Below are 16,842 nucleotides of genomic sequence, written 5' to 3' on the forward strand. Positions count from 1 at the left end.
CCGAGCGGCCGCCTTTGGACGCAAGCTGCAACGGCCGGTATGGCCATCCAACTTAATCAACATCAACTATATGGACATTCCAGATCAACCTTACTACCTTTTCTTGGGTATTCTACTGCAATACTTGGTGGACTTAGAAAATTTTCCTCAACTTTAAAACTAAAGTTTTCCTTCTCAATTCAACCTTCTACAAACATTAAGACAGTACTTCCGCTGTTACTAAAAGAAATTTTGAAACTGAATCAAACTAAATTTCAGCCATTTCGATAAATTCTTCGGCAATTAATCTCCGTATCAACATCAAAACTTGGACCTTGTTTTCAAACAAATTTCATGTGTCACCCCTGGAGGAACTTTTGGGGGGGGGGGGGGAGGTCTGTACCGGGCGGTACACCTCCACGCCGCTAATTTAAAATGTGCGCACATTGAAACTCCTCTGCTGGAGGAAGTCTGAACTTTATCGACGGTATTAATTTTCAAGTTTCTCGGAAGATGTCACTACTTGGAAAGTTTGGAGTTTTTGAACTGTGCCACTTTTGATGTATTTTTGTTTTACCGGTAGTAAGAAGTGTGAACTTTCTCTTCTAGAGGACACTACTGAAGAACTACAATAGTGCACCCTAGTGCGAAGAAAAAGAACTGTTCTTTTGGAGAAAATTTAATTTCAAAAGTTTGTGCTTTGTTAAATTTCCTTCTGTCATTGTTTAAGTTGGCAATATTAACCCTTTCTTTCCCCTTGTTTTAAATTTAGCCAATCCCGAATTTCTTTCATTAATTTCTGACCAATCGGATGTATCTTCCCCCAACTTGAATATGTTGCTGTATCCTACCCAATAAAGAGTTTGTGGGAGGGTGTTCTCATTCCCCTAACGCCTCGAACTTTCCGCGAGAGTATATAAACTGCTGATTTTAGGGTCTCCGGGCCACTTCTGTTCCATCTTTTCGTGTGTAAAGTACATAGCAGGGGGCGGGAAGCGCCTCTTTCTTCGGCGGCAGTCAACAACCAGGTAATGGCCGATTAATTACTTCTTTTCTTGCTTGCTCAGCAGTTTAACTCTCGGGGCGGGTCCGAAGTTTTTCCATTATGTAACCTTCCTTAAAATGTAAAGAAACTTGTATCTATTCCATCTTTTAAACTGCATATCGGGATAGAGAGTGCTTAACCCTCTCGAGCTCCCAATCATATTGTTTTGAGGTGAACTTATTTTTTTTACAATCGATTCTTCCTTAATATAATGTAAATTGTTCTTTTCTAATGTCACCTCCGTAGTATGGGATTAGCCCTTGCATTAGTGGCCTAGAGCCAGATTATGTTTTAAAAACAAGTGTATTAGGAGTGCAGATCGCCTCCTCTCAAATTGTTATTTTAGAGGTCATGTAATTAACCTTCTTGTCATTTAACAGACCTCAGTAGGTTGGGTATTTTACCCCTGTGTATATGTCCTGAAAGGACAGCTTGAAAGTGGAATTAGGTGGGGCCTTTGACAGGCCTGAATTTTGAGAGCAAGTTGCTCTTTTTCTGAAAATTTTGTTTTCTGCGCGCCTCTAGGAGGCCTTACTGTGTATTTTGGAGCAAGTGCTCCTAGGCATGAATGGGGTTCTCGGCCCCTCTGTTGACACTTGTGTTTGGGGTAAAACTGAGCTAATTGCTCAAGGATTGTGATCGCGGGGCTCGAAGCCCAAATCCTGTAAATACTGTAATTGTACTTTTGTTGCCTTGCTACTCTGTACCTGCCATGTTTGTTATTTCTTGATTTTGAAAAGAAAATATAACCTTGTTAAATTTTAAATTCACTTTAATTTCATAGCCTGAGACCTATTCACCACCCCGCACCTTCTTTCACGCATAACTACCACAAAAACACGGTAATAATAATAATAATAATAATAATAATAATAATAATAATAATAATAATAATAATAATAATAATAATAATAATAAAGGCTCTTGTGACAAAAACTGAGATTTTATGGCCCACATTCTCCAGATTTCTGGTAGTTTGCTACAAAATAATTCCATGAAGCTACCATGTATTATCGTCAGTTATAAAATGAAGCTTTATAACAATAGATTATTACAAGAGGTTATTGTAGAAAGTTAGTTACAAACGTTCTTTGTATTGCCTGAGCTGGCCTTGTTGAAAACACCACCGAATGTCACCGGGATTCGAACTCATTGCAGGGCTGAGTGGCTCAGACGGTTGAGGCGCTGGCCTTCTGACCCGAACTTGGTAGGTTCGATCCTGGCTCAGTCCGGTGGTATTTAAAAGTTCTCAAACTACGTCGGCCTCGTGTCAGTAGATTTACTGTCACGTAAAAGAACTCCCGCGGGAATAAATTTATTCTTATTCTTATTCTTATTCTTGACTTATGATTGTCATGTTGGTTGGCAACTGTATAGACACTTTGCATATGATATCTATGGATACGTATAGTATCCACTAGCAGTCGCCATTGTCTACCGTCTTGTTCTTTCCACATTGTCACTGAAAGAGATGCTTGAGTTGGGTCTTTGATGTTGTTTGTCCATCTTTTGGGAAATCTTCCACGCGGCCTGATTCCGTTTACATTTTCTTGCACAACATGTTTTTCGATACAATTTTCTTTTCTTAAAAAGGTGCAAATAACTTCAAGGTTCTCTGTCTAACAAGAGTTGAAAGTTCATTCGGGATACCATTCTCTTCGATTATGGATGAGTTAGAAATTTTCTTCGCCCAAGGTATTCTTAGCAACCTCCGCAGCACCACGTTTCAAATATCTTGACGCGTTTTTGTCCTTGGCCTTCACTGTCCATGATTGGGAGCTTATCCATAGCACCTTTTCCAAGTTCAATCCTACTTCTGACCTCATTTTAGCAGCTACCAGTGTTGTTCAGCAAGGAGCAAAGACTTACAAAAAGTTAACAAGAGCTAGTCCTTCTAGACGACACTTTTGGAAATTCTTTCCTTTATCAAAAACTATCACTTTGGTTTTGCTGCTATTCACTTCAAATCCAACATAAAGACTTTCATTTTCTACCCGCTGCAACAATTCAGCAAGTTCATAGTATCATCAGCAAAACGCAAATTCTATAACTTCTTTCCTGTCCAGAGCCCTTCACATGGTCTACTCCCTGCATATGTTGAACAACGTTGGGGACAAAATACAACTTTGTCTCACTCCTTTAGACATTCTGAAGGCCTCTGATACGCCATAGTCCAGCTTGACTTGGGCGGTGTTCTTTACGTATAATCCTATAATCAGAGCAGTAAGATATAAATGTACAGATAAATACAGCTGCATCAACGTCCACTTCTAAAGTAGGCCTAGGACGATTCAAAATAAAATTTAACCCTGAAAATTATAAGTAGTGCATAAAATTTAAATATTCCTAATTCGTTGGTACAAGTGGTCTCTTCTGCTTCAACCCCTGTTCCAGTGAAACTATGAAACTCAATTATTAACCATCATCTTCTAGAAATCATAACAGTAATAATACATTCACAATGGGTATGGATTTTCTGAACATTTGCTAAATGTAATTCTGAAAATTGTAATTCTAAAAATTCCTACTTCCTAACTCATATTGTCTTATTACAGAATTCTAACACTAGTGTGAAGGCTCACTATGTATAATGCCTGTGATTTCTGAACTAACTGCTATGAAATATTTCATATTTGTATGATTTTAAAATCTAGTATTTATCACATAAACTTACTTCACATAAACTATTTGTGTATTCTGATATCCAGGAGACAAATGCCACATTTACGAAACGCCAACAATGATTCAAGTAAACATAATTTATACTTTTCACTATCCCTGTCGTCTTTATCAACAGTGAGATCAAGTAAGTTTGTAGTTTACCGGTTTGCTGATACTGTAACCACAACCACGGAAAAATGATCCACAGGGACGTGATATTTATTGACCTGAATAGGAAATACAGCCGCCTTGGTTAGAATCCAGTTAAAGTATCATGCATCTTAGCCTTCTTTAACCGAATCGTGAGGACGACCAAATTGTACGATTTGAACGAAGCTATAGAAAGATAATCATAAAACGAAGGAAGAAATATTAAAGAAATGAATTTGCCTCATAAAAAGTGTAGTTGCTGGAGCGCTTATTTCAAAGCACGTCCGAAGCTGGTGCAAAACGTGAGAGCATGTGGTCGATGCATGCTACAAGGGGCTCTGTTTAGGCGAAGTTTGAACAACTTTATCAAAGTGCTTTTCATAAGCCTTCATGTTCTTCTCTATCTCAGAGTGTATCTGGCTGACCACTCGAGCAAGAAGAGCAAGGAAGTCGAAGAAGCATGTAATATTGTAGAATTTGATGTACTGAAAGAGTAATAAGTCCGCCTCTGTGGTGTAGTGGTAAGTGTGAATAGCTGCGAGCTCTGTCACGAAATTTGAAAAACCGAGCTCGATAGCTGCAGTCGCTTAAGTGCGGCCAGTATCCAATAATCGGGAGATAGTGGGTTCGAGCCCCACTGTCGGCAGCCCTGAAGATGGTTTTCCGTGGTTTCCCATTTTCACACCAGGCAAATGCCGAGGCTGTACCTTAATTAAGGCGAAGGCCGCTTCCATCCACTCCCTAGGTCTTTCCTATCCCATCGTCGCAATAAGACCTATCTGTGTCGGTGCGACGTAAAAACAAATAGCAGTAGAAATTTGAAAAGTGGTACGAGGGCTGGAACGGGGTCCACTCAGCCTAGGGAGGTCAGTTGTGTAGAGGGGGTCCGATTACCGCTTCAGCCATCCCCGAAGTAATTTTCCGTGATTTCCCACTTCTCCTCCAGGCAAATTTCTGGATGGTACCTAACTTAAGGCCACGGCCGCCTCCTTCCCATCTTCCTTGTCTATCCCTTCCAATATTCCCATCATCCCAAAAGGTCCTTGTTCAGCATAGCTGGTGAGGCCGCCTGCTATGTATTGGTCCTCCTTCACAGTTGTATCCCCGATCCAAAGTCTCACGCTCCAGGACATTGTCCTTGAGACGGCAGTGGTGGGATCTCTCGCTAAGTCCGAGGGAAAAGCCAACCCTGGAGGGTAAACGGAGTAAGAAAGAAAAAATAATAATAAAAGAAGATGAATTCGGGTATCATAACCTTTTATAAAGTCTCGTCCTTTCACAAAGATTTGATTTTGGAGTAGTTTAGGTTCAAATGGGCGCCAAGAAGCTGAAACTGCCTCACAAAAAATCACATCCAGCAGTATAGTACAATCAAGACTTCAAATTTTCTTGACGTGATGGCTAAGTGGCATCATCAACGGCTTCTCATCAAAAAGGGCGTGATTCGAATCCCAGGCAACGCAGGTGCGATTTAAAAAATGAACATTCTCGTCCACGTGGTTCGGATTTCAAGTGAGACTTAATGTCTCGTGGCCACGGTTGTGATGTCAGTGGTCTCGTAGGACCAACGAGCTCGCTTTGCCTGAAATAAGTACTCTCAATTCATACGTAAAGGGATGCCCATTAAAATTTTTGTCAAATCTTCCTTTCTGTGTAGTTAAAAAAATTGAGACTCTAGTAGAAACTTTCATTTAAATCGACGAGAGAAATAAATTGAGATTACGCTACGAGAAACTATACTAAAAATTGAGAAATTGCAAGGTAATTTTAAACCAGGCATATCCTAGGGATGTACTGTACATTAAATGAGGTCTCGGCCGTTTACTTCCCAATCATGACCATTTGCTATCCCATCGTCGCCATAATGCCTATCTGTGTCGTTGCGACGTAAACCAAATTGTAAAATTAAGAATAATAAATCGTATGGATTCAGTTACCGTATGCAGGCATCTAGGCTAACTGCGCGTCAATTTTGATGTTGCGTTTTACTCTACCAGATGTCAGAGTGATCCGCACATCGCTCGGTAGTCGACGGGCATGAATATTGTTACCAGAGATGATGTACATGCCGCCATCGTACGACTTGGCGTCTCAACCAATTTTCTCCCGTGCTAGCACCAGTGATCTTTGAGTGGACGTCTGGCACCACACCAATTATCCACTGAGGGAGCTGTCGCAAGAAAATGTGAGATATCACCCAAAAATAAGAGGTAATAAAAAAGAAAGTCAAGTTGGATGAAGACGTTACTACTTGTAAACGTATAAATCCAGTTGTTGGACGTAGGTCTGGGAAACAGCTGCTTGCAAGAATGTCTACAGGAAGTTGTTAATTTAATGGTGCTGGGTATCAAAGTTAGTGTTCAAGGTACAATAAGAAAAAGGCAGTATCCTGAAGACGTGTCTAATTACCCAATGAAAGAAGTAGTTTCCCGTGTCAAGCAAATATGAGGCAATGAACTATCTTCAACAAAATGTAGGCGATTTCGTATACTTGCTTGGGAACAGCACAGACCTTAAACCTATCAAGGAAATATGGAAGCTCTCAATCAATCAATCAATCAATCAATCAATCAATCAATCAATCAATCAATCAATCAATCAATCAATCAATCAATCAATCAATCAATCAATCAATCAATCAATCAATCAATCAATCAATCAATCAATCAATCAATCAATCAATCAATCAATCAATACTGATCTGCATTTAGGGCAGTCGCCCAGGTGGCAGTTTCCCTACCTGTTCTTTTCCTAGCATTTTCTTAGATGATTTCAAATAAATTGTAAATTTACGGAGCATCTCCCTTGGCAAGTTTTTCCAATCCCTAACCCCCTTCTTTTAAACGAATGTTTGCCCCAATTTGTCCTCTTGAATTCCAGGTATATCTTCATATTGTGATCTTCCCTACTTTTAAAGACACCACTCAAACTTATTCGTCTACAAATGTCATTCCACGCCATCTCTCTACTGACAGCTCGGAACATACCACTTGGTCGAGCAGCTCGTCTCTTTCCTCCCAAGTCTTCCGAGCTCAAACTTTGCAACATTTTGGTAACACTACTTTTTGGTCGTAGATCACCCAGAACAAATCGAGTTGCTTTTCTTTGGATAAAGAAACATAATGGTCCCCTTGAGAGAATTAGTGAAGATTAGTCTACAGCATAACTATAACATAATATAAATATTGAACTACTATTCAGGGAATAAAAAGCAGGCCTTAACACATTCGAGATGAAAAAATGGTGTCTAATTTCTCTTGAGGAAAATCACGTGATCATGAATATATCTTTCAACATATAAAACTCAAATTGATACCGATTAATGGATTTGCATCTAACGAATCGTTTTCTAGAGACATTTGTATGGAAATTGGAGTCGACAAGTGTAGGATTCAGTGAACTAAAAGTGGGGAAACCGTCTCAGGACCTATAAAACGACCACGATTGAAATAATCAGATCTCTAGAGTGCGACGAAATGACGCCTCTTTCATAAAAAAGAGCTATATTCTTTCAGTCATGGCCATCTATCAATAGGCCCTACTTCACATCACGGACTGCCCGGTTGCTAGGTAACCTAGCGTCACACATTTTGTACAGCTAATTTTATGACTCAGATTTTAAGATGACGTCCAACCATGAGACATATTTACGTCAAAACAAAATTGTTAGTATTTCTTGCAAAGAGTTTGAATTTTTGAAGGCTCTAATGACGCACATTCGACAATCTGACTTCATCGGAGTAACGAATCACATTCGCGTGTGTTATATTATCACTCACTGTCCGAATTATAAAAATGTGCCCAAACTTCAGTGTTAACCTGTGATTACTGAATTTAATGTGCAATAATAATCTCTTGCAGCAGTACTCTTTGTCTGCATCACCGCCCTTTCTAACGAAGGACAATTAGAAATAAAACTGAACTCTAAAAAATATTAGAGCTTAAAAATAAAATATTCCTAATTCGTTGGCATAAGTGGTCTTTTCTGCTCCAACCCCTGTTCGAGCAAAACCACGAATCTCAATGATTAACCATCACCTTCTCGCTCTCACTTTACTTTTCCTTACATCAACATACGAGTTCATGATATCTAACTGACCTATCCTTCCTCATGAACCCCATATCGTCAGTAAGAGGTCCAGCTCCTTGGCTGAATGATCAAGTCTGTCGCCTTCGATTCAGAGTGCCTTGTGTTCGATTCCTGGCTGGGTCGGAGATTTTAATCTAAACTGTTCCCCTGGCTAGGGAACAGGGTCTTTTCAATATCCCGTACATATCTGCAACTCATACATCACACTATCCTCCACTACAATAACACATAGTTCCCACGACACGCCACCCACCCTCGTTGGAGGTTCTGCCTTACAAGGGCTGCATCAGGCTAGCGATAGACACACAAATTTATTATATTAGTGGGAGAGTGGTCGCCTTCAGATCACAATATCGCGTTTTAAAACGTGGAAGAGGTATTTACAGTAGGTGGCACATCACTGGAGCAAGTCCAACGCTTTAAATATCATGGCAGCGTACTTGATCATAGCTGGAATAATGCTGTTGAAATTAGATCCCGGTTTGAGCAGGAAAGGACTGCGTTTAAGAGCATGAGCAAACATCTTTATAGCAGGGACTTTAAGATCAATCCCCGTCTCCACTTACTTCGGTGTTATGTATTTTCTGTCTTATTTCATTGTGAGAAGACCTGGAACCCAACAGAGAACACCATCTTTTGAGATGTGGTGCTACCGACGCCCCCTCAGAAAATCACAGGTTGACGGAATACGTAAAACTGAAGTACTCCAACGCCTGAACAAAGAGCTAGAGGTTACGCACAACATAAAAAGGAAGAAACTACAGTACTTTGGTAATTTTATTCGAATTGATAAATATAGACTCCTTCAGCTTATCTTACAAAGTAAAATTCAAAGGAGGAGAAGTAGGGGAAGAAGGAGAATATCTTGGAGAATATCCTGGCTACGGAATCTACGATAAAGGTATGAACTCAGTACCCCCATTCTTTTCAGAGTTGCTGAGAACAAGAACCACATAGCCCTGGTAACAGCCGACTTCCAATCAGGATATGTTACAAGAAGTAGAAGAAGAAGAAGAAGAAGAAGAAGAAGAAGAAGAAGAAGAAGAAAAGGAGAAGAAAGTCCATTCGACATTCGATGTCGTACGATGTCGGCATGTAAAAGATCTCTGATACCACATCTGGTTTTTACCCGACAAAAATATTGAAAATTCATGCATCATTACCTCAGTGCAAGAACAGTGGATCCCGAACAGAGTTTTTCTCTGCCATCTGGTGCATTAAAAAGAAAAGTGAAATTGACACGAAGGCAGCCTAATAGGCTACATACGGTGGCTGTGGACATACATTTCAGGTTCAATGAACATCAATCAATCAATCAATCAATCAATCAATCAATCAATCAATCAATCAATCAATCAATCAATCAATCAATCAATCAATCAATCAATCAATCAATCAATCAATCAATCAATCAATCTTAACTAATCTACATTTAAGGCAGTCTTCCATGTGGTAGATTCAATGTCTGTTGTTTTCCTAGTCTTTTCTTCAATGATTGCGCAGATTTAGGAAATTTATTCAACATCTCCCTTAGTAAATTATTCCAATCCCTAACTCCCTTTCCTGTAAGTGAATATTTCCCTCAATTTGTCCTCTTGAATTTCAACTTTATCTTCATATTTTGATCTTTCCTAGTTTAATAAACACCACTCAAACTTATTCGTCTACTAATGTCATTCCACGCCATCTCTCCACTAACAGCTCGTAACATAGTCGATTTGATCATTCAAAAGCTGCTACTTACACTTCAAAATTTTTAAAAATCAGTATTTCATCAGCATGTCCGACTCGTTGGCTGAATGGTCAGCGTACTGGCCTTCGGTTCAGAGGGTCCCGGGTTCGATTCCCGGCCGGGTCGGGGATTTTAATCGCTTATGATTAATTCTTCTGGCTCGGGGACTGGGTGTATATGTCCGTCCCAACACTCTCCTCATCATATTCAGACAACACACTACACTACCAACCACCACAGAAACACGCAATAGTGCTTACATCCCTCCATAGAGGGTTGGCGTCAGGAAGGGCATCCGGCCGTAAAAACAAGGCCAAATCCACTTGTGTGACGCAGTTCGCACTCGCGACCCCACAGGTGTGGGAAAAAGCGGCAGGAAAAGAAGAAAGAAGAAGAAGTATTTCATCAGCATGATTTACGCTAGTTGAATACTATTGAATGTCATTAGCAAGAACGCCTTTTGAACAGACACTTCTCAATTAGTATTTGTCTCTTTAGCATTTATACGGTCCTGTGATTGTACACAAGTGTTAATATCAATCTGATGCAGAATAGTTTATATTTTTTTAAATTCAATAGTTGCTTTCAACCTTCTGTTGGAGATTGAGAGACGTTATCGAGGGAAATACTGCATTATGAATAGAAATAAATCAACGTGGTGAGATATCAAATAGTCCAACTTTTACTTCCGTATTCCGTTATGGCACAAGGCTACTGAGACAGGTGACTAGGGAGAAAATACATGATTTACTATCTCATTTTATGTACAAATCGTTCATTAGTCGTAACAACATTAGAAAAAAATAGTAGTGTTGTCAATCGAGGGAAAAGGAATTCGTTAATAAACCTGAATTGCAACTTTTCATTGTGACTCCTACCATAACAACATCATCACCTCCAGTGATGAAGGTCACGGAGTAATTTTTGAAAACATGGTCACTTTCAGTGCATTTTTGTGGCCAGGTAAAGGTCATCTTCTGTGCAGGAAGCTGGTCGCAGCCGACATATGGCGAACGGAGCTATCTTCTCCACGAGCAGGAATTAAGTAACTTCCTCAGGGAAGTCCAATCCAACGGGGACATTTAGAATTCTTTCTCAATAAGTGGCTTGCTAGTGATCTGCAACACCCAAGAACTGACACTGGCAAGCGTGCTTCCTGTAGCTACGTGCAGGCTAAGGCTAATCCCTGCTGAAACTACATTGTGCGGTGCTGTGAGCTTGTGAGTTGCCGTGAGAAAACAAACCCCCTGACTTTGATTCGAAGCCGACAGCGTTTATTGATCCATTACGAAGTATTCGTGCATCGAACGGCCGAAGACGGTTAATGTTAACATATTTTAGAATATTTGTTAGGTTTATTGAACTAAAAAATCAGTAGAAGGAAAGACGACAGATGAAGTGTAAAATTATTAGGAGTTGTACAACAATGCAACATTACTACGTACCGCCCGAGATGGATACCATTTTCTTCAATCTTGAGAAATTAATCCTGGATCTGCCCACTGCTGATCTTAGCTTATTCAGGGACTTTCAAGTTAGCCAGTCCTTGTCATGACTCATTTCCAACCAGGAAGGAGTCCGGCTCCATGGCTAAACGGTTAGCGTGCTGGCCTTTGCTCCTAAAGGTCCAGGGATCGATTCTCGGCTGGATCGCGGATTTTAACCTTCATTGGTTAATTCCAATGTTTCGGTGGCTGGGTTTGTGTGCAGTCTTCATAACTAGAATTCATCCTAGATCGGTCCCCATTCTCACATGTATGCAGCTCGCCTAAGGGCGTCAAATCGACAAACCTGCACCAGGCCTCTCCGGAGGCCACACGCCATTAATAACCAGGAGAGAGGAAAGCCTTAGCCGTTCATAGTTGCAACCTGGCTTTTTCAGCAATGGATCTAAGTGCCTTCGATATCCGAAACCCTTCCTTGACTTAAGTCACTAAAGGTGCCCGTGAAGGAGGTGTTTTCTTTCGCTCTACTGTTTGTCTTTCCTTATTCGCAGCTATTCCTCTACGAATAGGAGGTGTTACTATTCTTACATGGTGATGAAATCATTCGATTGGAGTGGATTTCAAGGGTATAAAATTGAATATTTCACAGTCACTAGTGTCTAATTCTGTACGGAACACACACAGGGCGTGAGGAAAGCGTCAGTAACAAAAGAAAAAGAAGATGAAGTTTGGTTCATATTCTCAATTTTGTTGTCCTGATTCCACCTACCACGGCCTGTGATTAATGGATGAGATATTTCGTATAGCATGTATATACCGAGTGGCACGCCCGCTTCTTCTTCTTCTTCTCCTTCTGTGACTGCATTTCATTGTGAGCTTGGCCTCTTCAGAAGTCTTCCACCAGTTATCGCGATGCAACGCTAAAGCTTTTCAATTTACACAGCCCATTTGCTGGAGGTCTTCAATGACTCCATCCATCCATCTCGTTCACTCTGTCCCAATGAAATTCCATTTTATATCATTTTAGGTACGGTACTTCTGTATGACACATTCGTGCTACGTGCCCGGCCCAACTCAGTCTGGTTGATTTCTTTACTCTCCTAATGGGTGGATCTTTATAAAATGAAAATCCACAGCCTGTTTTCAGTCATTCGACCAGGTCAGAGATGGGTTGAATGAAGACCCCATCTAGCGCCGAGTATAGGAATTGTCCGGCTGCCGAAGCCTGTCACACTCACCTGGGGCAGTGATTAATAACTAACAGATGAAATAAAATGACATCGGAAAGACATGAATGAAGACATGGAAAACCGGAGTACCCACAGAAAAACCTATCCTGCCTCCCCTTTGTCCAGCACAAATCTCACATGGAATTATTTTTTACTAGTTGCTTTACGTCACACCGACACAGATACGTCTTATGACGACGATGGGATAGAAAGGCTAGGAGTGGGAAGGAAGAGACGGTGGCCTTAATCAAAGTACAGCCCCAGCATTTGCCTGGTGTAAAAATGGAAAACCACAGTAAACCATCTTCAGAGCTGCCGACAGTGAGGTTTGAACGCACTAACTCCGTGGCCTTAAGATAGGTACTATCCCGGCATTTGCCTGGAGGAGAAGTAAGAAACCACGAAAAACCACTTCCAAGAAGGCTGAGGAGGGAATCGAACCGCCCTCTACTCAGTTGACCTCCCGAGGCTAAGTGTACCCCGTTCCAGCCCTCGTACCACTTTTCAAATTTCGTTGCAGAGCCGGGAATCGAACCCGGGTCTCTGGGGGTGGCAGCTAATCACACTAACCACTACACCACAAAGGCGGACTGTTACTACTTTGCTTAGTGCAACTTTTGTGTCATGTAACACAACATCAGATAGGTTACCACTTCTAATATGAGTTAGAACTCTTTGCTGTTCTGATATGAAGATCTGGGTCAAGGTAGGATTTATTTTGAGTCCATTTAGTACAGCCCACTTACAGTACAAAGAGAAACCAATCCAGATTGTATTTCTAATATGGTTTCTGAGATGATACATGGGCCAAATTTTGTAAATCTGGAGATCATCGGCATAAATACGGGAACTAGAGATTTTCAATGCCTTGGAAATAAAGCTTTGTTGAACTCCTTCAGAGTTAGAATTCATATTTATCTACGGTAATATTGTATAACGAGGGCTTCAGTATGTATATAGGGAGAAGTTGGAGTTATATTTATTTTCGCTAATTATCAAATAACTACAAAAGAAATTAAGTAAAGCCGTCGGCTTGCATGCAGTTTATTGTGCGGTCTGTGGACAAATACTATTATTGAAGGTATTTTAAAGGGCTATTCTGTTTAATTTTTATCAACACAAGAGCACGTTTTTGTGATAAAATGAAAGTGATAATCCGAAAACGATAAACTGTAGCGATAGACAGCTGTTGCTTGGTAAACGTTCCTGACATTCTTATACTGGCTTGGTCACTGGAGTCATGAGCTACATACCAATGGTATATATTATGAGGTAATAATATTGGAACACATATTGTTTTATAGCTCTATCCTAAACTGTAATTAGGACTTCGTTTTCCACTCATCACAAACTGACGGAAGAGAATGTTGAGATGACCTTCACAAATGTGCAAAAACTATAAATTACGAGTTTCACAAACGTCAATGTCAGTATTAATATAAACTTTCACGCCCGCAATTTCTGCCAACGCCTTGTTGTTCTTGAACGACTACCGAGCAAAACAAGTTATATGGATATAGTTCAGTAAAGAACCAGATATTGTATTATGTGAGTATTTATTTGCTGGGATGAACTGTTCTTCTTTGTGAATTCTTCAGGAGAAGGTGTGTTTGACAACCACAACGCCGGCAATCCTGGTTTCACATTCTCACACCAGTCAAATGCTGGGCATGTACGGTAATTAAGGTCACAGTCGCTGCCTTCCCAATACTAACACTTACCCATCCTTGTCTGGCCGAAAACCTTCGGTAAACGTTAAACCACTAGCAAACACAAATAAAAAGTTTAAAAATTCCAGCAACCCACCTAAGTGGAATAGAGTGGTTATATTTTTGCCTGGCCACCTTTGTCACCATTTGGTAATCTCGTTTTCATTTTTGGTGTAGGCTGACTGATCCTCAGGGCTACGGTGCTCTACGGAAATGAAAACCCCGTTTCTCAATGTTTCGTCTTCCTGACTGGAATCGAACCCATGTCCTTCGAGTGAACCAAGAGCATGCCTTTTCCGCCTCGACTAGGTAGTCCCTTATATGAAGGAACAACAATTAAAAGCGGTAATAACAATGAAAATATCTAAAATCGGTATTCAGATCGTTTATTCCAGTTCTGGCCCCATATCGTCTTCTCTTTCCTTTCTTGTAATTAGTTGTTGGCTAATGGAAGTAATTTCCTTTAGCGGCCCTCTATTGTGAAACTGCTGAGAATGGCGCTATAAATTGCAGACTATCGTTGGTTGAGCGACTTAATCAGCCACCACGTATAGTTCTTCATCCTTCACTGATCGCTAATCAACGTTGTAAAGTTCGTCAGTGAGTGAGGCTAACAGTAAGAGGCAATTTCAAAACATTAAATGAGATTTTGTTTTGGTGAAATTCAGTCGATATGTTTGGCCTTATTTTAAACAATTATAAGGCTTCCTTTATAAGCCTTTCACTTACCTCTACCCTGGTAAAAGCACTTTAGAGGGCGTTTCGCTTACCTATTCCTCCTTGAACAACCTGCAGTGGCCTAATTGTTGGGCACACCGCGATATGATATTTAGTATTACCTGAAGGAAGGGAGGGGAAGGTTATGAGGGAGCTGTATTGTACAATTTAGTTCAGAGATTAGAAACTCCGTGGTCAGTAACAGTAAAATGAGTTTATAATATAACCCTTCAAGGTAAATATATTAGGAATAATGTCACGTTCAATTTATTAATCTTGCAACCGCTGGAGTTCACAAGTGCATGTGAATTACTGACCTTAAATCACTATGATTAAGCTAACTGCCCGTGATTATCGATCGTTAATTTCAGTACTTGCTGCAAGCTGCTAAAAATATAGGTCAACATAACCATGAATTCAACTCACTCACTCTCTCTGAGATAAATTGTTAAAGAAGATATTGTCATACACATTAGAGTTATGACTTCTTGACTTATTGTTAGAAACAATAAAGTAAATAAAATTAATTTACTTTAGGTGTCATGGAATAATGAACTTTTGCTCACAAGTAAGAAAAAAGACCCTAACAAAAAGTCACCCCCAACATGAAATTTCAAAAACCGTACTTAAGTCATATATGCAAGATGCATCCCTCTTACTTCCCTGCATCATGTAAAATTTTCTTCAAACACCTCAAAATGTTTGTACTTTACAGAGTATACTGAATGTTTGTAACACTTTATAGAGCCATCTAGGACAGTATTGAAATTTCTATAATTAAATAGAAGTGTCCAGCTATTTTTAGAACAATCACTAATTTTAAAAGTATATAACTATATAAGCTTGTAGTTTTCTGAATAACCGTGTAATGTAGAAAATCACTTCAGTATTTTAAGATGTCATTTATTACCAATCTTACGTAATGCAAGGTAGAATTCCCTAGGAATACTAGCTCTTTTGTCGTTTATTATTTTAGCAGAAAGAAGAACACCACTACTAAAAATTTGTAGATTTACCTCATAGTTGGTCAGAACATTTGTTTACTGACCAACTGTACAATGCAGATGATTATCAGGAGCTATGCAGCACCCTTCAGGGTCATGAAAAAGCATTAAATAGTGTGGAAATGTATTGGAATAAAAAAACCCATCAAAAATGGAAATTTTTAGACCAAAGCAGTGTGCAGAACGGGCAGTAAAGGGTTTTTAAGATATTTATGACATCTTTAAAAAGTAAGGATAAGCTACAGTTTAGATTAACCCTTTGCCGCCCGCATTTTCACTCCGCTTATCCGCAGGTTTCAACCTATTATTTAGCAAAAACTGAAACAGACCGTATTGTTTCAGAAAAAGTTAAATACAGTAAAAACTATTGATCAGAATGAATTCAAATTTTCAATAACATTAGAAAATATACCATCACATCCATTTCTCTGTTTATTGAGTCATAATGTGTTTTTCACCCCCCCCCCCCCTCCTCGTGATACTCGACACAGAGACAGTCTGCATTTGTCACATTCCCATGTTGTCTGAATCCCCCAAAACCAATAATCACGTGATTTTGGAAGTGGAATGATGCCCATGTATATAAGATTTTATTTCACCTTGGCAAGTGTCTTCCCATTCTGTTTTTATCTTACCGGAATGCGACTGTTTGAAGGCTGCATTGTTATATGCGCAATAGGCTATGTCACTGAATAATTTTTCTCCTACTAACATACGTAAAAAAAACAATCTCTTTCCCCTAATACTCTTTCCGAATTATGCGCAGGTTCAGCGTCATCCATTTAATCATTCGGAGTAACGAAACGTAATATTTGTCTTACCTGAACTGCCGTGGCATCGCCATCAGGTCCGATTTATCGATATTCGTTTTCATTCATATCACTGTTCTCACTAAAATTATCTTCTTTGATATATTATTCACTCATTAAAAATTCACCTGCATCCCTACTCAAGGATTCTGTGTCACTTTTTTCGCCCATATTCAGCTCAGTTTCAATATGAGCGATATTCAATCCCGCCATGTTTACGAACGAAACAGCTGACCCGCGCTCGCGGAAGTTCAAGACCGTTGCCTAGGCAA

Source organism: Anabrus simplex, chromosome 1 (assembly GCF_040414725.1).
Source record: "Anabrus simplex isolate iqAnaSimp1 chromosome 1, ASM4041472v1, whole genome shotgun sequence".
Classification (NCBI taxonomy): Eukaryota; Metazoa; Arthropoda; class Insecta; order Orthoptera; family Tettigoniidae; genus Anabrus; species Anabrus simplex.